Source organism: Parambassis ranga, chromosome 15, assembly GCF_900634625.1.
Source record: "Parambassis ranga chromosome 15, fParRan2.1, whole genome shotgun sequence".
NCBI lineage: Eukaryota > Metazoa > Chordata > Actinopteri > Ambassidae > Parambassis > Parambassis ranga.
The window spans coordinates 13318442-13343447 of NC_041035.1; the positions used below are offsets into that span (position 1 = coordinate 13318442).

At 41.5% G+C, this 25006-nt stretch overlaps 1 protein-coding gene across 3 annotated transcripts in view; it reads left to right on the forward strand.

The window, feature by feature from the left end:
• LOC114447220 (Kv channel-interacting protein 2-like) overlaps positions 1–25006 on the forward strand; it is a 67716-nt gene that overhangs the window by 26857 nt on the left and 15853 nt on the right. The window contains exon 1 of one of the 3 annotated variants that reach the window (XR_003671821.1): positions 17384–17457. The exons of the other annotated variants lie outside the window; for them this stretch is intronic. The gene's annotated coding sequence lies outside the window, so the exon portion shown is untranslated. Of the gene's footprint in view, positions 1–17383; positions 17458–25006 lie in introns of those variants that run through there. 3 annotated transcript variants of the gene reach the window in all.

A 25006-nucleotide genomic window follows, 5' to 3' on the forward strand; every position in this document is an offset into this window, starting at 1 on the left:
TGTCTGAGTCATACTTGTGTTGCAAATCTTGAAAGAAAATTGCATGTGCACGGGCATTTCACACCAAGTCGGTTTCTCATTTCTTGGTGAAGCAGGGTAGCAACAGTATCAAAGGCATAGCCTATGGAGTACAGTAGTGCATGATGTGACTGTCTTCTATCCTAACATGCTGATGCTTTCAAAAAGAAGACTTTCGTCTTCAATAAAACACTTACTACTAATTACTACCACTTTTAAAATACACTAACATGTTATTGACCCCTCAAAAGTTTAATTTGTAGGCTCATTCACTGTTTTTATGCACTTGAATATTATAATTATGCAGAACCCCTTCAATTAGTTTGTTTCTATCCTTGAGCTGTATTTATTTTTGTGTGTTTTAATATTTCGCAATAGCTGCAATAGCCTGTGAATACTGCACAGTTTGTTAGTTATGATATCTCAGTACCTGCCCTCTTTCATCTCTTGACAATAAAGGTGCTTTTAAACTTTTTTTACCATTTACCATCAGATCATACATCTTGTATGTGTTTGTATATGTGTGCACGCCTGGGAGACGATGGTAAATTGTAACAGACACCATTGCACATCTGTAATCCTTCATGCTACACCGATCACTCAATCCATCGCTTCAGCTCTTCTTCAGCCTTTACCCCTCTGTATCTGTATGTGTGTGAGTGTGTTAGTGTGCTCTCTTTTCTAGAGAGAACCTGGCAGACTGTATTATTTATAGGCTTAGGGAGATGAGCAGTGTGCATGAAAGCATGAGTTTATGCAGTGTGTTGATCATAACCTGCCTATGTAGTCGTTGTGTTGTGCCATAGATATAATCATTGGGCGTAATGAAATCATGTTTCCTATATCATGGAGAATATTTTGCAGCTTTGCAACTAGATAGAGATGGTTTAGTCTATGCTATGCTAGTAGACTGTGCTATTTGTTATGTTGGTACAGGAGCGATGCAGTATGGATTGCATAATGCTTTCTAACATGCTGTCAGAGGCAGACATACAGTGCACTGGCAGGATGATAAAAACAGGAGCTGCAGGAATAAGGCAGGGTTGTCTTACTGCTGTCCCACACCACACACATGTAGCTGTAGTTTCCACAGTTTCACTGTGAACTGTGACACATGCCGGACCATCTCTTTTTCACTTTGCTTCATTATTTGGTTAAGAGGAATACAGTTTATAATACAAGGCAAACTTCTTCCATCTTTAAGAATCTTCTCCACTATTTTCCTGGGTACCATGGTGACATGTGGTTATTCACCTGAAGCTGCATAGCTATATAAATGCCAGCCATTAAAACCAAAAACACAAATTCTACTGTCCTTTAGTGAGGAAGGACTGAAAAGAAAACAATGAGTAGAAATTAGCTGCTATGTGAGCCATTATTAATATACAGTAGAATGATGATGAAAGGTGCTGTGAGCTATACTTACTAATGAAATGCTCCAGTGCACACTTACTGCACTGTGGTATGTATAGAAGGGACCCTATAGGCACTGCCTGCAGGCATGCATGAATCGCTGTGTTCACACGCAGGAATGGATATCCTGCCTTAAATTAGAGATCCCTGAACTAAGAAGCCAGGAGTCAAAATTAATAATTAGTAAGTAATCCTTATATCATTACCGAGTCTTAAAAAACCATTTAAGTCTTCCCCATCTGTTCTTCCTCCTGTTCTTAAGTCCCTTTGCACAGAACAGGTCCTTCCTGTGTTACTTGGTTTTATCGGGTCTCCTTTCTGTGTCTCCTTGCTTTGCCTTAGCTTTCACTGTCAAACAGTCAGCTGTACTTTGACCTCTCTTTGTGACTTCTAAATAAGAACAAGAGCACAGAGCCTATTGAAAGGGAACAAGGGTATTCAGAGGAAGCATCTGCCTGACATGTGATTGATTTTCTCTTTGACCTGAAGAACAGACAGGTGTGTGTGTGTATCTACCAGTCACACTTCTAGAAAAATCCATAGAGGGAGTCTGAGGGTTGCTGTGGTTACAGTAATCACTTTTAATTCAGCATCAGGGAGAAAGAGGGAGGATAAAGGTGGAGTGGCAGCAGTTTAGTGAGGTAAGGTGGGAGGTGTAGAGGGATATAAACAATGAAAATGTGACACCAGGGAAAATAAAGTGAGTGTGTTTCCTTGTTTAGTGACCCTCCAAGCGTTCCCACTGAGTGAGACAGAGTGCAGAGGCAGAATGATAAGAAAGGCTTTATATAAATACCTTTCTTTCTCAATCCCAAAGGATTTAAAAGCTCGTCCTTTCTGTTCTCCTCCTTCTCTGCTGGAAGATAATAATCCGTTCATCGACTGGTATTTAACAATCTCTCGCTCCTTCGTCACTCTTTTTAAATTTCATCACACCAGAGAAATGGGCTAAAGATATTAATTATGCATTCCCCTTTTTGCCACATCTCCACCTCCCTACCTGTCTCTTCATGTAGCCTCACTTTTCCCTTTTTGCTTTTTAACTACTTTCCTTCCTTTTCCCGCTCCATTTTATGAATACCATTAATAAGGAAGCGAGAGAGAGAAAGGCAGAGAGGGAGGGGGTGTGATGCTAATTAATGGGTTTGCTTTGTTTCCTCTGTCACTTTACTCAACCTCCTGCTGGCTCAAACATACACAGATGTACACAGAGGCTCTTCTGTCTGAGCCATGAGTGGAGGGAAAAAAACAGCATCAACAAGATGTGTGGAGTTGGGGGAAAAAAAAAGACACCAGCTGCCACTCAAGCCGGCCTCCTCGTAGTATACACACACACATACATGCACTCTCACATGTGCGCCGGTCCGTAATATTCCGCCACGCTCCTATTCCAACCAATGAGAGGCCAGAGCAGGGCTTCTCAGAATGGGAGGGGGAGGAGACAGAGCTCTGCTGGCTGATTGACAACCAGCGCCCTACAGGTGGAGAAGAAGAAGAAGAAGAAGAGCGCAGAGAAGAGGGGAAGACAACAGAGAGAGGAAAGGGACGTGGGTGAGTGAGGAGGAGAAGAGAGGCGACGGCAGTCAGACTTCCATACACACAGACACACCTTCACACACACTTACACACACTCAGAGTGCTCCGTTCCTCCCCTCCTACCTTTGAGAGCTCGCTTCCCCTGGCAGACAAGCAGACTAAACACCACCGTCACTATCATCACCTCCACCTTCACAGCTGCACCAAGATGAGCCAGTGCAGGAAAAGGTGCAAGAGGCAGCTCACCAAGGTGGCTCGCTATTTCTACCGCTTCCTCATGGGAACGCTCACCCAAGGTAGGCACCCAAAACTTCCTTTTCCACGGACAAAGGTGCGTTGGTGGGTGCACTTCGTTTGTGGGTGCAGGAGGCAAGTGGAACTAAAGTTTGCTGTGTGTGTAACAAAGGTGTTTGCGGGTTTAGATCTGTGCAGCTGGGTCTCTCTGATCTGAGTAGATGCACTGTGTGTGACTGTGAGTGAACTCGTAGGGTTTGTGTGTGTGTGTGTGTGGCTACATTGAGCATATGTGTGTGTATGCAGCACATCTGAGCGGTTTGCTTCATCTCCAGACAGCAACAGAAAGCTTAGACATCAAACAGCTTAAAGATGGTTGTCATTATCCTCAGCATGATGTATGCACTGTATGTATTATTTTTTTTCTTATGCATAATAGAATCAATGATGCACAGCGAGAATTTGAAAGCTGTTGGGGTTGAATGACTTTCCCTCTTTCGACTCCCTCCTCCCTCCTTCACAGCTCTGTCCTTCTCTCTCTCCTCCTGTTCTCTCTCCAGCAGTCAAACAGATTTCTCTCTAAAAGCATGTGGCAGTCCACCTCCATTGAGAAACTCTCAGTGGGAGAAAGGCACACACAGCCTTTTATCCAGCCCTTCATCCAGCTCTCAGTGTGACATAAACTCACCCGTCCGCACCCTCTCCTGTTCTCTCTGTGTACAGTTACACACAACTTTATGAGGCTAATCTGTACACTGAGCTTAGGATAAAGTGCAGTCAAAGCCTTTTCATGATACTTAAGGTCTTTAATGTCCACATACACTTTTGTCCTCATGAGCATACTGCTGGCTGAATAACTTGTCCTTTGCCAGATATCACCCTTTGTGACGCTGCCCATTGACAGCCTGCTGCCAAGCTTTACACCCGTTTTTCTTCTTGTGAGTGATATTGAGCAGTGCTCACATTGCCTTAGGGAAGATACAACAGAGAAGGGTGGTTCTATTGAATCCCAGCCGCTGATCCTGGGGGGGGGGGGGGGTAAAGCTGTGTTTAGATGACCTTGTCAATAGAGCAGTGTGTGAATGCTAATTTGACATCCGTGCTGCTCATCCCCACCTCTGCCTTTCTCCTTGTTATCTCTTCAGACTTTGACATCTGCAGAGCTTCATGTTCGTGTTCTGAAAGCAGCGGCTGAATATGTGTGGAGAGGAGCACACACACGCACACACACAAACAATAAGCCATGTGTGAATATATCTTGACCAAAATCAATAACATGGTACCAAAACACTCATTACAAACTTGTGCTTTTTGTTTTCAGTATTTTGGTCTTATAGGTTGGGAATGTGTGACCCAATGTTACATTAAAACAATGATTAATACTACCAACCAGCAGAACTGATATATCATTGTGTTTTTGTAGATTAAATCTATCAATCAAATCTACTGCTTAATAGTTTCTGTATATACAATTTACACCATTTACCTTTGCTTTAGAATTGAAGCTAAGTGCCAGAATAAACCATTCATGTTAAAGATTTAGAAAACACGACATGGTAACACTTGTAACCCAACCTCACAAACGGAGAGCAATATGGTGATTTTTTTTTTTTTATATCATGATCTTCTCCTGAAGTGACAATGTCAGTAAACATCTGGCAGACCTGGAACAGGTGTTTTGCCAACCTCAATCCCTAATCTGATTCCCTTTTAGTTCTATTCAGCTCTCCACCATCTGACTGAAAACTGCCAACTTCATTAATTAGCTATCGATCTCAAACTAACTTCAACTAGTGCTTTAAGTGTTCCATGACCTGTGGGGAACCCTTAATACACTGTCACCACTTCCTGTTGAAGACATGATGAAGAAGAAAGAAAATAAGCTTTGAAAGATTTGTCTGCTAATTAAAAAAAAAAAAAAAAAACAGCACTAAAGTTAACAAAACATTATTACATAGTCACAAAAATCAAACAACTAAACAACAATCTAGTGGGAAAAAAAAAACACTTTTATAAAATATTTAAATAATCAATCAACTTTCATTGTGTTTATCCAGTAATTAATGCCCATTAAGAGCCATGGAAGGACTGGTATGATTGGGATCTGTTAAGCTTAGCCACTGCTCAGGCAGACACTTTAATAACATAGATTGACATTAAGAAAAGATGGAGCTGGACATTGTGCTTGTAAAAAAACTGTTGCGACAGCTAACTAGCTTCCACATTCTTGCAGCTCATTCTCTCCCATCCATGAAGTATTTACTAAAAAAATGGTGTGTATGTGTGTGTGTGTATGCACATACACATCCTTAAGTTTACCCAGAATGGAGTTACCATGACTACTGGCTCCTGCGTGTCTGTTCCAATGGGAGAGAAAAAGAGAGCGATGTCTGCTTCAGTGCAGTGGGAGCCAGGGAGGGCTGAACTGTATAATGGCTGTGCTACATAGGGATTTCATCAAGGCCATTCAGAGTTTGGTATTTGAGCATTGTGGCATTTTTGGCTGTGCCAAGGTGCTGAGGGACATGCCATTTAAGTCAGCCACGGAGAAGCAGAATTTTACTCCGCTATCAAACTGTGTGGGAAAATAACAGTGATTTAACCTATGCAAAAAGGACACATGACATTCAGGAAGCCACTGGTTAATTGGTGTTTTTATTCCACCTGACTGGAAGTCAGCAGACCATGGTTAAAACATTCTCATATTTTCATACCCCATACTGATATCACACAGTGTGTTTCTGAATAGGCTTGTGTAACTATAATTAGCTCTGTCAATTATGACCATAATCACGATCCTCTGAATATCCCACCACAGACCCACACGCGAGTCAGGGGCCTGGTCATGGCTCTCTGGTGTTTGCATCTGGGTGTGTTTGCAATACTGATGACAGTCATTTGCGATCACCCTCCTTTTTTTATACCCTACTTTGCCCACTAATTAGTTTGTTTCATTAGCTTCTGTAGGGGAAACAGGGCCAAGCTGTGTACGCATTTGTGTCATTAAGTGTGTGTTTTCTTCTCCTCCTCTGCCCTAGAGCTTTGTTTGTGTCAATTTCCGTAATAGTGGGACAAGCCCTGTTTAGTGCAATTAAGATGTTTTAAGTACTATTCAACTTGTTTGTCCTTTCCAACACCACCCACACATACATTAAGTACACCAGTTCACATAAACCTGCAGTGCACACATTATCTTTCCTTTCTGCTTGACACTATCTGAGTCTGTGCACGTCGTGGCTTTAGCTGTATGGAATCCCTGTGAGCTGTATTGATCTGTCCTTTAACTATGTGCTTATCTAACATGAACAGTCCAAACTGACAGCTCTGATCTCCTGCTTCCCCTGTTAACCTGTCCTCTGCTCCTGCAGCACCTCCTGTTTCCATCAGTGTCACATGCAGCACATCTGCTTTGAAAACGTACACTTATCTATGTGTATTACAGGGACTCCGTATGTAAAAAGATCTTATTTGTGCTATAGGACTGTTGCTGGCTGGTATTAGTGGACGTCATGCTTGACTGGTCAAATTGTCATGTTGGTCTCACAATGTCAAACAGTCCAGTTCGTCCTACTTGGATTTTTTCGTGTGTTTACATGCTTACATTTAGTGTCAGCTGATAGCTTTGTGTGTCTGTTTTTGCTTCATAACAAAATGAACATGTTGATGAAGATTCTCAGTCATCCAGGTCATTTTTATGCAAAGGCTTGAAGCGAGGCATCTGGATTTGCAGAGTTTTCTTGAAGACTTTCCGCCGCTTGGAGTCCAGGTGCTTCAATTCAACCCCTTCAACATAACAAATTAATGTTTCATAGTTTCAAAGTGCAGCCCTTTTTTTCTTCTTATCAAATTAACAAATGACATCCTATGACCTAACAGCTTAACTGTACACAAACATGTTGTTTTACTTTGAAAATTAGTTTAGCTTGTAATAAATAGCCTTAAATCAATATTTCATGTCTGGAGATTAATGTGCTGGTCACTGTACAAATCAGCAGCAACACATGCTGCGCATTGCTGCAAATTAATTCTCAATCATGTATTCAGTGTTGTGGAGACTAGCTCCCTGTGACATTTATTTGTGACCGCTCCTGTCTCTCTGCACCTTACCGGGACCTCAAAGTATACTGCATATTAGCAGCAATGGTCACATTCATTTCCTTCCTCAGAGTAGGGGTCATTTGTTAGGAGCGCTGACATTTCTACAAATGAAACTGGGTGTTAATCTTCATCCAAAGGCCATTAGAGCATTGTACTTTCTAATTAATGTCACCTGATTACATTCTCACGTGTTGCTCCACCTCTCTGTTGTGTGCTTCAAGGTAAACACACACATGAGCTCAAAACACACACACACATTTCACCAGGCTGTTTTTCAGCTACCTTGAAGCTGAATCTCTTTGCCACTCACTTTCGGCCATGACCAAAGAGATTTTGTTATCAACCGTTTGCTTATGAATAAAATATATTCAGGTCTAGGCTTTGGCCTCAGCATAGAGCCACTAAGCTTTATGTGTATGAGACTGTGCTGCTATTGCATGTTGTATTTTATTATATATAAACTCTATGATACTGTTGTTTAGAAAAGGGGGTTGTGTGCTTGCACTTGTACTGACTGACTTTTTGGAGCAATGCCATATGTCAAAAGTTTTAAAAGTCATAACTGTTGAGTCCATTTTGTTTAAACTCAAAAGAAAGATAAGGATAATGTGTCTGTTTCCTCCTTCAGGCATCTGTAACGTTTATTAGGTTTAACAGAATCACCTTTGCACCTCCCCTTTTCTCGGACAAAGGTCATTACAAACCTGTCCATCACTTTTCTCTCCTTTTTGACAAAAATTGACACTAAATTTGAAGCGCAATGAATAAAACATGGGCTGTCTGTGATGGCAAAAAACTGACAAGTGCTTGCAAGGGGGGTGGGGGGTTAGTGCGGGTGGGTGCATGTGTGTGTTGCCGAGTACTAAGCCATATCACAGTGTGTGGTAATGGCACTCACAGTGGGAAAGGAATTGTTCATTACCATAAGGGTGACTTTTTCCAAGCTAAAGTCCCCTGCTTGCGTGATTTAACACAGGGTGAAGAAGACACAGTCTACCAAGCTGAGCTCCGTCTTGTCTCATATCAGTGCATAATAGGCAATATGAAAACTCAGCAGGAACCAGCGCTCAGTAGACATAACATGTAGGGTAAAGATATATATTCTCGTTTACAAGATTTTGTTCCACTTCATTTGAGAATATTGTTTTCCTGGCTGCAGTTAAAGTTGTGCCAACTGCTTTTTGTTTGTTTGTTTGAAAGCAGAGATAGAATATGAGAGAACAAGAAGGGGCAGATAAAGAAGGAAGAAAATGCCACGTTCTCTCACATCTGAGCACTCACACCCATTTTGAGAATGCGTTCGTTTTGTCGCCAGATGTGAAGATTCTCACTTAAATTATCTTGCTGTGCTGATCTGTTTCTGTCGTCTGTTGACACCTCCTGACTTGCACATTCACAATCGAGATAAGAAGGTGGTTTAAAAATAAATTATTTGTGGAAGTTCAGGGTCAAAGCACATGCAGAACAAAATAATCTTCTTCTTTGAAGGTCTATATTTAAAAAATGTCTCTTTTGCATGTGCTGCCAATTTAGTGCACATGCAGTGGCATTCCAGATCAAGTTATTAAAGGAAAAGCGACAGTTGGTTTGTAGTTATTTGTGCTCTCTGTGTATGCTGCATAATCCCTCTGTGTATCTGTTGCTTGCTTTCTTATCCTTTGTTTTCTCTGGCATCAACCCCACTGTTTTAGCCTTAATCTGCACCATGCTGTTCACATTTCCCTCTGTCCCAGGCTGATGGAGTCAGTGCTCTTGCCTCCTCTGCCTGTCAGGTACTGTAGCTTCTATCTGCAGTTTGCCAGATCTACTTCCAACATATCATACTGCAGGTTACAGGCTTCTTACCTCTGACCAGCTTCCCCTCAGGAGGGACTAAGGGAAGAAGAAGAAGAAGCTAGAAATGATACGTGATTAAATTTCGTTTTTTGCCCAAAGCTAAAGGCGATATGAGCTGTGTTTAAATTGGATGGTATGGCTCATCTTGCTGTTCCTGTCATCCTTCATCTCTCTGAAGAGCAGCCTGTTGATCTTCAGCTGCTTGCATGTCAGATTTTAGGTCCTGCTTGCTTTCCTTTCTGCTGCACACTTCCCGTGTAGTAACAGCTCTCTCAGCATGTGCCTGTTTTTTGCCCTGCCTTCAACCTCTCCTCCCTTCACCCCCATCCATCCCTCCCTCATCCTTCTCCCTCTTACGAGAAAGGTATGAAACATCACCTTCATCCATCATGTGTATACACACACACACACACACACACACACACACACCTCACATGTGCTAAAAATAAACTTCTATTAGTAGCGGTGTGTGTGTGTGTGGAGGGGCAAAACTAGGAGTGACTGGTAGAGAGAGGAGGGAATAGAAAGTCAATGCAGTGTGTAGAGAAAAGGAGGAAGGCAGGTTTTGTGTTTCAAATAATTGATTAGTTTATTTTATACACAGATTAATGGCGTATGACACCTCGGTTCTTTCTAACATGTATAGCATGACTTTACAAAAGATGTTTTACTAATTTCAGTGAAGAAGTGTAGAGCATTGCCATCGTTGCCATGGCTGAATCTGTATACTGTGTTTACCTAGGTATATTTCATGGTGGGTCTATCACAGCTATGAGTATTAACATTGGTTTATGCTCTTGTGGAAAGGTAACCCAACAAAGACCCAGACATAGCGAGACAGACATGAGACGATATAACTAGGATACATTTCCTGTATCTGCTAAGTTCGGCTTCACCACTGCTCCATCCTGTAGGAGAGATCTTACCTTTTATTTAGAAAATGTAACTATAAAACATTATTAACACAGTTAAATAACAAAGTGTATTTGGAATCCTTCACTTCCACCTACTGAAAGTAAGTCCTAATATAAATCCTGTGTGTGTGTCTCTGTCCTTGGTGCTGAAGTAAAACTTACTTCCACGTCTGTTCTTTTTAACCCTTAGTCTTAATGGAAACATTTTCTATAATGAAAAGTTATACAGTTTTGCTGAATAAACAGATTTTGAAGCTAATAGTCTGAAACATCCATTACTTCATTAAATCATCCATTATAAATGTGTATCGGTCTCACACAGGCACTACACAAACAAGAATAGGCACACTGTACTACAGAATCTATGTAAAGATAGTTTTTACTCCAAACACACATTCAGCTCACATATTTGGAAGGAATGCAGAGGCACCTCCACCTTAGTACCAAAACTAGTGAAGTGAAACACCTTTCTTAACCTGTCCCCTAAAGATACCAAAAATCTGTAGATGCTGATACAACCTGGCAAAGGAGTCTGACACAGTCCAACAGCCTGTCTGTATGTTTCATCTAATCCCCATCGCTGTTCTCGTCAGTGTTATCTCAAAAGGTACCCAACATTGCATAATATTCACTCACCCCCTCCCCTCATCTTATTTCTTTTATTGTTATTGTCTGTCTTTTCCTACTCGTCTCTAATCCTTCTCATACTTCTGTTTCTAAGGATTTCTGCCTGCAAGAGCACTTGCACCATTGCCTGTAGAAGAAAAATAGATTTAGAACAATACTATGGTAGAGGCCATAGAAGAGGATTGTGCAGCTGTAGGTTTTTGTTACTTCATGTGTTGTGTTGTGTTTGTTACTTCATGTGTAAAGTGCACTACCTGCAGAACTGAACAGAAAAGAGTGAATGTGCATCCCGCCACCCGTACCTGAACCAGATGTTAAGAATTTTCATCTTACAGGTCACTGACTCAATAAGACCTGCGACCCAGTACAGTGTTTCCATTCACTCAACATAAGAAGTGTTGAATGCAGAGCTATAGATTTTGAAGAACCATAAGAAAATTGATCAGTCTCAGCAGCCAGCACTGAATCATTTAAAGCTTAATTAGAGAAGAACCATTTCCATAGTAAGGCCGTTTGTGTTCTTTTTACAGATGACATGATCAATAATGGTCAACAGCCAGATTGGACAGATAAGGGGACGGTTAGGTGTTTCAGAACTTACAGGTTTAAAGTAAACTAGGGACATGACTCTTTACTGGTGTATCGTGACGATGAAGCTGACCTGAAGTAAAACATAGAGATTCTCAATATAGAATGTCTGTTCACAAAACCCACACGATACAGGCTGATCTTTGTTTTAATCGATTAAAGCAACACAGATTCATTCACCTTAGCAATTTTAAGTGGTCAGACATACAGCAAACACACACACACACATACACTCACTGACAAAGACTTTTAACCCTGATTTGAGATTCAGAATGTTCAATTTACACCTTAATAACTTGTTCTCAGTTTTTCAGTTTTCTGGGGAAATTTTTAGTAGTATTTTGATAAATAATTAATTTTCTAATCAGCCCTCTCCAGCCAGGCCCTCAGTCATTAGAGGCAATCTAACTCAATGGAAGTGTATTTTCCAACCTTCGTTGACAAGTTAGCCCTTGGCAGTTAGACAGATTTACAGCTAACTATAGCTATAAGAGCAGTGAATAAATCTAAGCTAACTATAGCTATCTAACACCTCGGGGGTGCTACACTGCTGTTGTGTGCACATGAATCTTTGCTTTTAGGAGAAGAAGAATCTAAATATCTGTGCACCAATTAATAGTACATAACACAACAGTGTTAAAGGGTATAATAAGTGTATTTTGTTAACAACATGGCAAATCGTTTGTGTGTTAAGAGTTTGGATATAAAAAGCCCATTACAACTTTTCACAAACTGATATAAGAAAATCCCCAAAGAGCCAGTAAACCAAAGCAAGACATCTTTGTTTGGCATTTTTCTTTATTATTTTATTTAAATGACAAACACTGTAACTCTGTAACTCTACTAAATCGGTCTACCTTAAGGATGATGAAGACAGGAAGTAGAGAAAACAGTAAAGAAACATGTCATTTGAATATGTTAAACCATAAGAGTATTCTTTCGATCAAACCAGTGTTTTGTGTTTTACCTTTACATGTTTCAGCTGTTCCCCTACTACCTGGAGTAGTGGGAGAATGGCGCCACAACCTGCATAAAATCAACTGGCAGACACGTCACTGGCAGGTAACATCATGTGACTTCTGAAAAAGACTGCAGGAAGCATTGGAAACATGTAAAGGTAAAAACACAAAACACTGGTCTGATCGAAAGAATAGTCTTATGGTTTAAAAAGGTGAAGACCTAATGAATCTTGTTGAAATATGTTTGAATATGTTGACTGCAAAATATAGTAAGGGATGCATTTATGTTTAGTTTAAAGAAACATTTATATATGTTTACCAGATCCCTCTTCCAGCCTTCTACTCTTTTGATTTTCCAGTCTGTCTTTGTGTCACACGCTCCTTGTAATGGACAGCAGTGAATGGAAACAAAGAAACAGTGCACATCAGATCCTATCCACTAGGGAGGCCAGTGGTCAGAGGCACTAAAAGTCTGATGGGCCCCAAATGGGACAGAGCTGTCTCTTCTACTCAAGCCATCCGGGCATAAAGAGGCCGGACCTCGGTCAGGGACGACCTTGAGAGACTATGCTTCTGACCTCTAGTCAACATGAGAGAGAGAGAGAGAATAACAGAGTGAGAAGAGGGCAGGAAGGAACAGTGAGGAGGGAGGAGGGAAGAGGGAAGGACACAAGAAAATAAGAGTGAAGTGAGAAAGAACTGCCTTTTTTTCTTATTCCATTACTACTTGTGATCACAGTAGTGATGAAGCATGTTTTAATACAAATGGGCAATCCTCTATCAGGGATGGTAGAGTTTTGATAAATACAGGGACAAAATCAAATTAAAACCCAAACTTATAAATAACTAAATATACAAATAAATATCATTCCTCACTGTGAGGCTTCATCACCATCTTTCTTGAGTGACAAAGCTCAGTTTCTCTCTTCTCTCCTATTACTGTAAATGTGTCACTTGCTTGTCATTTTCTCAAGTGGTCCTTGTCTGTCATCTTCTCGCTCTGCATCAATTTAAAGTCTGTCAGTCAGTTGTGTACTCCAGCAACGTGTACGTGTGTGTGTGTGTGTGTGTGTGAATAAAGGGCTGTAAGTGATATGTCTTAGTTTAGAAAATAGAGTGAAGCTCAGCATACAAAGAGGACAAGATAAGGATAGCTCTGGTAACTTTTGTTGGATCACAAGTGCAGCACCTGCTCTTATATAAAGGGGGTGGGGGGTTATTTGAGAAATGTCAAATAACCCCCCACCCCCTTTTTACTTTTTAGATTGTTAATGTTTACAATTTCCACATAAAGGAATATTTGAAATAAAAGAGCACCGAAGGAAATGCAGCTGCAATGAGCAATTTTATTATAATCAGTGTCGTCTTATAACAACAATAGGATTGTATGAGTAGCTGTCGGGTTTTGTCTATACTTGATTGTCTTTCACAGACATTGGTCAGACACTCAAATCACTTTCCTATGTAAAATAATTCAATACAGTCCATAAATGATCCATCAATCATTTCATGTTTCATGTGTTATTAATACTACGATGCCCTTGAAAGGCTGCACACATGACACTTCAGGCCACAGTGTAGTGTAACATGTAGATTTACTTTTGTTCCCATTTCATCAGCATTCAGCTAACACTTCCTCCATCTTTTCATCATCCTCCTCCTCATTATCGCCACAGTGAGCTCCTCCTCCTCTTCATTTTCATTCACCAGGTAGACACCTCAATGCCTCGTCACCCCCCACCCCCCTCTCCAGATGTAGTGGTGTGTTGAACCTGCTCCTGCTTTCCATCTATTGCTTTCCTGCTGTTTTCTCTGCTTGTCTGTCTGCCAGTCGGCATGATGTCAGTCTGTCTCCATCTCCATTTTTGTCTGAACCAAGCCTGCATGTACACACATACACACACACACACACACACACACACATAGGGGTATGTGTGATCTCATCAGTTCCCACCTCCGGTTCTCCAAATCTGATTCCTCTCAGGGTTATTTATAGCTCTGGAGGCCCACTCCACTCTGTGCAGCACGTCATGACCTGTGTCCCTGTGTGCCTTTGTGGAAGAAGAGCACAGATACATTTTATCAGGTGTGCACCGTGTGTGTGTGTGTGTGTGTGTGTGTGTGTGTGTGTGTGTGTGTCAGTTTTCCAAGAATTGCAGGAAATGTGCAGTTTTGCAGTTTCCATATAAAGCATGAACAGGATAGCTGACAACATTTCCCACTGAAAACACACACACACACACACACACACTCAGACAAACCCAGATGTGCACGGCAGAACATTCAACCATATGTATACACAAAAAGTACAATTCCTATCGTCCAATTTATAGTATTGTCCTTAACATACACACTACTTTCTGACAATGCAACATCTCACATTTCTAAGATGTCACTACTTTCTGCTACTGAGATAATCTCAAGTTACTCCTCAGTAAGATGTGTTTTGGTATAGTAGTGAATGAGTGAAAGATTAAACTTCATCTTTAGCCTGAGTTCATGTTTTTGCCTCATATATATATATAGGATATCACATCCATTCCAGATAGTTATACCCTCAAATTCAACACCTCACCTTATTGCACTGGTTATTTTGGTTAATACACAGAGCTGTCTGTCAACAGATTTTTCAGCTGCAGTAGTTACTCAGTAGAAAAGTGTTAACAGCCAGGTGACGGGGATTGTCTGAGAGATATTGATTATAAAATGGTGCAGTACAGCTGTACAAAAATAGGTCCTATTCACCTGCTTTAAATTGCCAAACATGTGTGCATGCATTGCTAGAGGTTAATATATCCAATTAAATTGAACCACCCCTTTAAATGAATCCTGTAGGACAAAGAGGACCAGGAAATTCACCCAACAGTAAGCATTATGAGAAACGTTGAAAACAATGGTTGATCGTTTCTGATCATATTCCTGTAGGATTGATTGATTTAGCCAGCCAGAAATAGAAATCTCTTCAGACAATTGTAGTACAGTTACTTCAAAGATGGAGGAAGTAGCAGGAAAGGGATTAGCAATGATTGCTCTCTGGGAGGCATTTTCAAGTCTTATGTGAAATAACCCCACTTTGTGTGCGTGCATGTGTTTGTGTGTCTGCTCTGCAGAATACTAATGGGCGCCATTGCCTGCATGGCCATGATAATGAGGTTTGTCATGTCCACAGCGCAATATCAGGGAGACAGGAGTGCAGAAACTTCGCTGTGTGTGCGTGTGTGGTATGTTGTATGTAAGCTGGATCAATACTTTCACAGGCACAATAGATGAGATAGTAATGCCTGTCTTTGGTGTCTTTACCAACACATGGGGATGTGTGAAAATAGATAGGGGTAGATGTGTGTGTGTGCAACCAAACCTGGAGAGTAGATGCTGTGTGTTGTGTCCATGACGACAGCCTCTCTCTCTCTCTCTCGCCCCTCTGTCAGTATACTCCTCTCTTGCTCTCTCTCTTTTGTGACAGTTGACAGGTTTAACACAATAGAGCATTTGACTGGCCCTGGCTGTCAGAGACAATCGCAGCTTTCACTCCTCTCCTCTCCTCTCCTCTCCTCTCCTCTCCTCTCCTCTCCTCTCCTCTCCTCTCCTCTCCTCTCCTCTCCTCAATTGTTTATATTTAATAATGTATACAACCATTTGCCGATGTCGACTCAGAAAAAATGAAACCCATGTGATAAAGATTCAAAATATTCTTCTTGGTTGATGTCTATTAATGCTTGTTCATTTATAGTGTGATGTCCACCCTGTGTGACATTGCAGGGTTTGTGTGTGCAGCACAGATAGATTTGTCCTTTAGGTATAGGTTGGATCATTTTGTGCCTTTTGATTAGCTGCTGAATCAGCATGGCGTCAGCACCGCATGCTTGTTGTCATTGTCCTGTTGTCCTGTTGTCCACTGAGACAGTCGTTTAGATACCAACAAACAGCCTGGCAACATTTGTTCTCAGCAAATTTGGTATGAGTCAGTAAAAATAACGAATGATGAATTCAGCCAGCAGTGCGTTTCTTCATCAAGAGAAGACATTTTGGTTCTGGATCAGGTCAGAGATAAGTTATTACAGGCGACTGTCAGCCACACGAGCTTCTCGGCTGCATGCCAGGCTATATGCATGTCTTCCTTAAAGGCTTGGCTGATGAAATGATGTCTCAGGCTTGGCACCAGCTCAAAACTGTTGCATGCTTGTATCAGGTTAGCGTAAGGATCATTTGAAAGACACATGAAAAGTTTCTGTAGGATCACCGCTCCATATCTAAGCCCTTCCAGGCATCTGTGTTCTTGAATGAACAGCCCTGAGGGCACGTGTGTGCTTTTGAAAACTATGTAAATACTTTAATCTACACTGACCTCTAGTGGAGCTTGATTGAAGTTGCACTTGTTTTATTGACCACCCAGTGTCTCTAGCATGTCCCCATTTACATTTCTATTGTGTGATTCCTTTTTTCTTTGTGTGTTCTTAACACACCCACAAGTTGTGTATATTTTTTGTCTTCCAGTCAGTGTCACTTGGGTATTATCTTGGAATTCTCTTTTCTCTCTTGCAGCCTGTCTGTCTGTCTTTTCTTCTCCCACAACCTTCTTTCCCATTCCCTTTATTCTTTCCCTGTAGGTTTCTAGCCATCCAGCACCTGCTCACTGGCACTGTGAAATTCAAAGTTCACTCATTCTCAATTCCATTCGTGATATAAATAATACATTGTTTATTTTGAGTCTTGCATACATGCCTGGTCCTGTACACTAGTGTTTGGTTGCAGAGCTTGCAGTTGGAAATGTCCTACACACGTATTCCTGTATTTCCAAACAGGTGTTTTGCCATTTTCTGCTGTCTGTGTGCTCACTGCACATGTATTATGTGTTTCCATCGGGTATAATGGCAACTAATACAACAGTGACGGTTTACAGTACACATGCTAGATCTGCTGAATAGTTAATTGATAGTAGGTGGCTTGTTTGTGTAGCTTTCCAATACACGGCACGTCTTATCAAAACAGATGGTGCACGATGACTGGTTTGTTCATGTATGAGTGCACATGGAACAAACTATGATGTGCCCACGTAAGGAGGAAAACCCTGATTATAACACAGAGTCACAGGGGATTGCTACCATTCACCTGTGTTGGCTCCAGTATGTGGGTTTCTCAGTCACTGAATAGCCCTGAGGAGGGCATCGGAGGTTTTTATGCACTCATCATCATGTCAGTATTCCCACTGTCTTACTGGCTGTTTATGAGAAAGGGTGAGTGGCATTTTATGTTTGTAAAATATATGTTGATCTGCTGTAGAGTGTATTGCATGGTCTTCTTCCTGTTATGTACCTTTCCTTAGCCCCTGGTCTGTTAATTCAAGACTACAGTGTTTGCATACAAATGACAGAACGGGCAATCTCCAACTTTTCTCTCTGATCTATTGCAACCTTGCCTCCGGTTACCCCTCAATCAAGGTTGGTACACAGGGGTGAATGTGCCATTTGAACTGCAGCGCAAACAGTGAAATATTTTTTTATGTCAGGGCCAGCTTTATTGCATTTATATAGATTTAATTTTGAATGAGATCTACTTTCTGTGCGTTATCATTTAGTACTTTAATCTCTTTCATCAACCTGTTGTGTCGTTTTTTTCATTATTTGGCTGAATCGTAGGTAGTACAGTCCTATGGAGCAGCACTACAATGTTGTAATTTTGGCAGATGAGTAACAAGAAGATGCAGTGTTACCATAATAAGGAAACAAAAAATATTCTCTCATAAGATGACACGGCTATATTCATACGCTGTACAGTCAGTACACAGTGATTTCCCCTGTCTGCAGTAGAAAGTCTGATCTTTGCCCTCTGTGCCCACTAGATGTCCCAGTCTAGCTGGCCTTGGATTTACCACATCCTTTCCAGTCAAACCTTGTTTTCTATAGTGCTGTATTATAGCTTTATTGATCATGTGTCTGGTTCGGCTTACGATCAGAGACAATGACACTAAAGACAACTTGTTCAGCCAGATGGCGAGTTTGTTATTGATTTAAACTGTATTCTGTATGTTCATCCATGCCCTTGCATGATGCAAAATGGTCAAGTGAAATTACGATGTGTGATGGCTGGTAGGTGGGTGTGATCATAGTAATTTTGGCTCCTCAGAAGCCACATGTGCCGCTTTGTGTGTGTGTGTGTGTGTACGAACTGGTAGGGTCCTTTCTCTTAAGCATGGCTGGTCAAGCCTTATTGAAGTAGAGATCAATAGTTGTGTTCTTCAATTAGCACATGGTGTGGATCAGAGAATGCCCATGCAGGAATCTATACAGCAAGATGCTTCCATTTTTGAACTTCAGCACTGTGGCAAATGAATTATTTTAGATAAGAGCACTGCAGGCACTCTATCTGCCATAAATCCCTCTTCACCGCTTCAACTCACAATCCGTCTACCTGAGATGATCTGACAGCTCAAATGTCAGATCACTGATTCATGATATTCCCCTGAGGTCTGACGTCTGACATATACAAACAGTGCATAAATACTGAGACATGAGCTCAACACAGCCATTCATTTCATAAATGCTACCATAAAAACTGTGAACCTGTCAGCACACACTGTATCAGTCAACTAGCTTCTCCTCAGTGATCATGCCTCACAGCATCTCTTACAGTGTATTTATCAGCAGAAGAAATTGTGAAAAATCAATAGGAGCCTGAGGGGAAAGTTTGTGTGTGTGTGTTTTTTTAGAGCTGACTGATTCTGATTGTCTCATATTATAGGTTATATCAGACAAAGGAGAGCTTTGCTTTGAGGACTCATTAGCCTGAGAAGTCTCAATAGGACACACACAGAGCTCTGGATAATGACTGATAAATGATGTCTTTGGGGACAGAGACTCTTTTAAAGCAAGACATTCATCATAACATTTACCTAGGACTGGATTTTTTTTATGTGGTACTAGTCATAGATTGACATTTCAATTCATGATTGTGTTTATGATACATTAGTTAGAAAAACAATGACATAAGTTCTGATTCTGGCATCTTTAATATAAAGTACAAACTGTGTGCTGTGAATTGTTGCTGCAGAACTCTGAGATGGACCTGTTGCACTTGATAGAATTTTAACTGTAAGAGTATAACAGTGACCCATCTGTTTAAAATTAAAGGCTTCTAACCATTGACCTGTATACATAATCCTCTCATTTTGATGAAAAAACGAAGAAAGCAGGGGGAGAATAATGATGTAGAAGTAGTAGAGGACACATCTGCAGGTCCCAATTTTCTATGGTGACAGCCAGAATGAGGTGAAAAATCCTCCAGGAGGGGAGAGAAGCTAGAGGGTAATAAAGAATAGATGCCTCTTCTTCTCTCTGCAGATCGGTACACTGAGGAGTCTGACCTTAGTCACTCAGGCTCTTCAGTTTGTCCTTCCTTTGTTCCTTCATGTTCTGTTTCTGTCTTTTCTTACTTCTCATTACTCTCCCCTGCCACCATGCAACAGCCAGCCTCCCTTCTTCTTACCTTCCATTTGTCCCCTCCAATGACAACTCCACAATAAATAAGTGGGCAGAGAAATCATTTTTAACCAACAGTCACACTCACATTTCTTTCTCCCTGCCTCTATTGTAGGTGCGTGGTTCAATATTTCTCTGTTTACATTCACCATGTCTGCAATGACATCTGCAGACAATCTGCAGAGCCCTGCATCGATACAACCCGTATACATTACTGCCATTGAGTGAGGAGAAAAACTGCGCTGACATGTTTATTTGCTTTCACACCGTATACGAGCAGAGTGACATCATGTGAGATTGGGTTTCCTGTCACCTTGCCTGACTTGCGTGGGTCTATGTGCACTTATGTGTGCAGTGACCCACATGGTCCGTGCTGATGCTGTTTTATGTGGCAGATGTCTTCTTAATGAGGCAGGACACTGTTGAAAATGTAGCTACAGGAATGTCAAGAAAGAGAAACAACGGGAGTGAGTACAGACACAGCATGTTTGTCACAACCCCTGCTGTCCTCCTGCTTCTCAAGCAGAGACGGGGAAATATGGCGGGACAGTAAGATGAAGAGGGTACATACCTTTTTCCGATTTTGTTATTTTTGCAGCATAAGGCGACATGATATCCTCACAGGGAGACGTGCGGGGAGGGGCAGAGCATCAGATGGAGGGTAACTGTAGCAGCCTGCGCTGGTTCCTGTTGATGCCCATTCTCACCTGATGAGTGGCAGAAAGCAGACAGATGTTTGACACTGGGAATAAGAGATGTGAAGGGGAAAGTTTGTGGTGGTTAAAGAGTTACTTTTTACCTTAATGTAACACATTCGGTTAGGGACAGTACTGCAGGTATAAAAATAATGAAAGTCATAAAAGATAACTGTCACCATAATAGAACATTAAGTTTATCAAGTGTAATCTTGTGTGCAAAATACACTTTGAAAAACAAACTGTTTAGGCATTTTTTTGATGCTAACACTTATGGTAAATTGCAGTTGTAGCAGTTTTATTCATTTATTTAAGGCACCAAAAATAACCACGCAGGGGAGTTTGGTGGCAATAGAAACAAAAAACATTTACATCACCAGGACTACTATCTAAAATTATTACTATTGCATTCAGCTTTTGTTCTCATCTTACATCTTTGATAACTGAATTTAGCTGCATGTTTTGTCCATTAAGCTCTAATAGCAAGACATTTAAAAAGTTAATGATTGTATTGACCGGCAGGCATACACACAGCCTTTAAACCTGACGTCGCAATCTCCGCACAGTAAAACACACATGAGATGGCACTTGAATTCAGATGAACATAAATATATTTTCTTTCCATTAGTCAAATCTGCTTTAAATGCTCTCTTCCAGTTACCAAGGAAACCACATTAGGCAAATCAATGAAGGTAATGTCACTGGAAAGGGAGGGCATACCTCAACTCTCACCCCCCTCTCGAACAGTCTCTGTGAGTCTCTGCCTCACTATATTTGTGTGTGTGTGTGTTTGCGTGTCTCTGGCCCTCTCTCTCTTGCTCATACACACACACACGTAAGGTTAGTCTTTCTCCCTCTCTCATTTTCTATGCCATCTCCCACTCATCCTCTCCCCCTCTCTTTATCTGCTGCCTCTCCCTCACTCACTCCCTCTTTCCCCCTCACAACACTCGCTTCCTGACAACCACTGCCAAAGGACTAGCAGACGCTGCACATCCACAGATTCCAGCACTCGACAGGGGCCTGGAAGAAGAAAGAGCGAAAACAAGGAGGAGAAGGAAAAAAGTCAAAACTTTAGTTTAGTTGTTGTTGTGACAATTGGATCTCCATGTTGCAGCCTGTAGCTCCAGCAGTTATGGCCTCCATCAGGGGATAGGAGGGGAGGGGGGGGGGGTTGACTGAGGCCAGGTTTTGGGTGAGAGGAGAGGAACGGCCATTAAAGCAAGCCTGGCCAAGCCATCATCCGCTCATCAGGTATTTTTAACCATCCCTCTGGAGTGGGAACATTCAGGAAGAGGTAGAGGACAGCAAAAGTTTTCAAGCTGCTCAGGTCGGGCGCAGTTGGGCCAGTCGGACCTGGCACGGTGGAACAGTGCTGGGAGATGACCGACAGTGGTCTCCCAACATGTTGAATCTGGATGGCTTGGAGATGATTGCAGTTCTGGTGGTCATGGGTCTCTTCATCAAAGTCTTGGAGCAGTTTGGGATGTTCGAGCCTGTTGGTGGGGAAGGTAAAGGTTTTTTGTTGTTATTGTAAAAAAACAATAAAACAAAAAGAAGTATAAGATGTGATATCTGAAAGATTTCAGTGTGTGTTACTTTCCTGAGTGAGCTGCAGCATTGTCTGAGGGTTTGGGTTACAGTGCAACTATTGGCCATGCAACATTCCCTCCCTCTCCCTCTCTAACACACACACATACTGAGTAACTTTAGCTGTGTGTGTGGCCTCTCTCTGCCCCTGGGGTGTGTGCTTTTACCTTTTAATCGATAACACTATGGACAGAGTGGGTCTGAGTGCTGTGTGGAGGCACTTGTCTCACTGAGGGAATGTCAGCCTTAGTCTTCACACTCACATTATCCTATAGCCCTAATGTGAAGATGTTACAGTAAAGAGAGAGAACATATAGGCCTGCAGCTCATTTTCTTTGCTGCAGATCACAGGTCAACATGTTTTATGGTGGGGATGACCTGAATTGATTTGTGGTAAAGACGTCATTGACTAAGTACTCAATTAGAGGGTAATTTCACACGTGTGTTGTTTAATTATAGTTTTCTGAATGATATATTTACACTGAAACACCAAATAGCTGTTATTGAAGAGCTGACTGGAAAGCTCGCTGTCCTTCCCTGGCTCCCCTCCAGGAGCTGTCACGATGCTCCAAGGCCTTGTTTGGCCTGTCTTATCAGGATGACCCTTATTTCGTCCTGCCCCCTAAGTCCAATCTACTTCACATTGTTCACACTTGCTTTTCTCTCATCTGTTAGTGACAACAGGACAGATGGGATTCTTATCTCCATTCTCTGCTTTGTTCTCTCCTTACATTGCCTGCACACACCAGGCAGCAATGACCCTCAGGTTGTATTCTCATGATTAGCATTAGTATGATCCTCTAATTCTTAGCTGTTTTGTAGCTTGCACAGTAAAATATAAAAACTGCTTTGCTCTGGTAGATTATTCTGGAGGCTTCACTATAAGAGACACTCTCTATCCCTGATGCACCCGCTGGACTGCTCCCAGTACTCAAGGTGTGCCAACAGCTCTGTCATCTCAAAAAAAATACAAAAAAATAAAAAAGTTGTACTTGGAAACCCATCATCTGTGCTACAGCACTTGCATACACAAACAAACACGCACTGGAGGTCCTATTTATACATCCATTATACCGCATCAGCATCAGTCTCCCCATATTTTAGACATACATTATGGGAATAAGACGCCTTAATAAATGTATGCATGTGTATGTGCCAACTCTCTAGTGAGTACTTAGGCTAATGAATTTTTTTAATGGAGGAACTTAGTCCACTTGGCAGAGTGACTGTACAGGGCTCAGAAGAATCACTAAAGGGCTTTGAGCCACTCTATATATAAGCATGTGATACACACACAGGACTCATCTAAAGAGCAGCTCATATCTTGTACAGTTACTGGCGACACCTTTATGTGATGGGTCATGTGATACTGCCAGGTCATGTGACATGGAGCTGATGAGTTTGGTGTAGACAAATGTGATAGAAATGACGTTCTTCCTCTCTGTTTTGCACAACTGCGCCTCCAAACAATGCAAGGCCAGTTACAGAAAAGAAACAAAATGAGATAAAATGTTAACTGTGGTCTCTCTTCCCTCTTCTTGCCAGACTCATTAGGTCTGGTACTGAGTCATCTTCTGGTGAGACAGAGCGAGACCAGTAAAATAAAGAGACTGCCTGACTCTCATTACTTTAATGAGCTGTGCTGCTGACCCTACACCGATTAAACACACACACTGAATACTTTTGCTGGGAAAAAAAAGAGAGAGAAGTGTGACACTTGTTTAATGGAGGATGCGTACAGTGTGTGTGTGAGGTGAACTCTGGTCTGGAAGTTTATGAGGTTGTGATAGATTTAAAGCTAATGGCTAATGGCTAATGGCTATGGAGTGTGTTCTGTAGAAGTATATGAGGTAGAAATTGAAGAGATGTTGTGGAGTGTGCTGGATTGCAGCGTGCCTGTGAAAAGAGCTTTCTTCTGTCCCTCTTCCCTGAATGGAATTTGTTGACTTTAACTGAAGAAGCAAAGAAATCTCTGAATGTTGGCTGGTAATTGATATGTCAGTTTGTGTGTTTTTTACCACCTGATCCTGTCATTGAGATTTACTTCTTGCTGACTCTCAGTGTGACTGACTAATTATAAACTTCCAGGTCTGCTGTGCTGTAATGAAATGGTGGTCCGTCACTTCTTGAATGAAAGGTGTGGCATTTTGCCACATGCACCACAGCCTCTGTTAGATTTTAGAATAAATAGACTTGGCACTGGACTTGATGAAGTGTAGTGCATGTCAGGGACACTTTCAAGAGCTGCTTCATCACTTCTCCAAGGTCTTTGAGATGTTTCATATCAATTCATAACTGATTTAGCAGCAGGATGTGAGACGTATGTGTCAACGTGGAGATTGTAATTAGTTTTCGCAGAGATGCTTTGCCTTCCGGTTTTTGTTTGCTTTACACACATTCCCTCATTGTGATTCTTGTCAGTGAGGTGGAACACAGTTGAGACAATGTGTGACTCATTGCTGTTGATGGCCCAGGGATCTCAAATGCAGTATGCTGCGTGAGGGGCTTTGAACTATGCAGGTCTATTAAAGTAATTTAGCTGGACTCACCTCTTCTATTTCCTCATAAAACATTGCCATCATTACTATATGGATGACACAGCACAGACTGCATAAAAATGTATTGTTCTGAACTTCTAAGGAGATTTTTAGACAATTATGTTTGGTGCTGATGGCCAGCATAGCTCATTTATGTCAGTTAGACCAGGCTGTGTATTGTGTGTGTAGTCCTGAAAACACTTACATGAAGCTCTATCATCAACCCCTTAGCTGTATACAGGAAGGTATAGCCAATCTTTTTCATGCTTAAAAGGATATTTGGCTACTAAACCTGGCGATGCAAGCTTGGTGTGTGTCAGGGAAGGAGAGTATGATGAGAGTTTGAGGCAGGGGGATAAGTGCAGCTAAATTGTTTAGTGGTCAGCACAAGACCCATTTGTGTCCAAGTACACATACACTCACAAAGGCATGTCCATCTGCCCCTATTGTAATTGCCCTTCACTGGATAGACAAGCTAATGGGGAT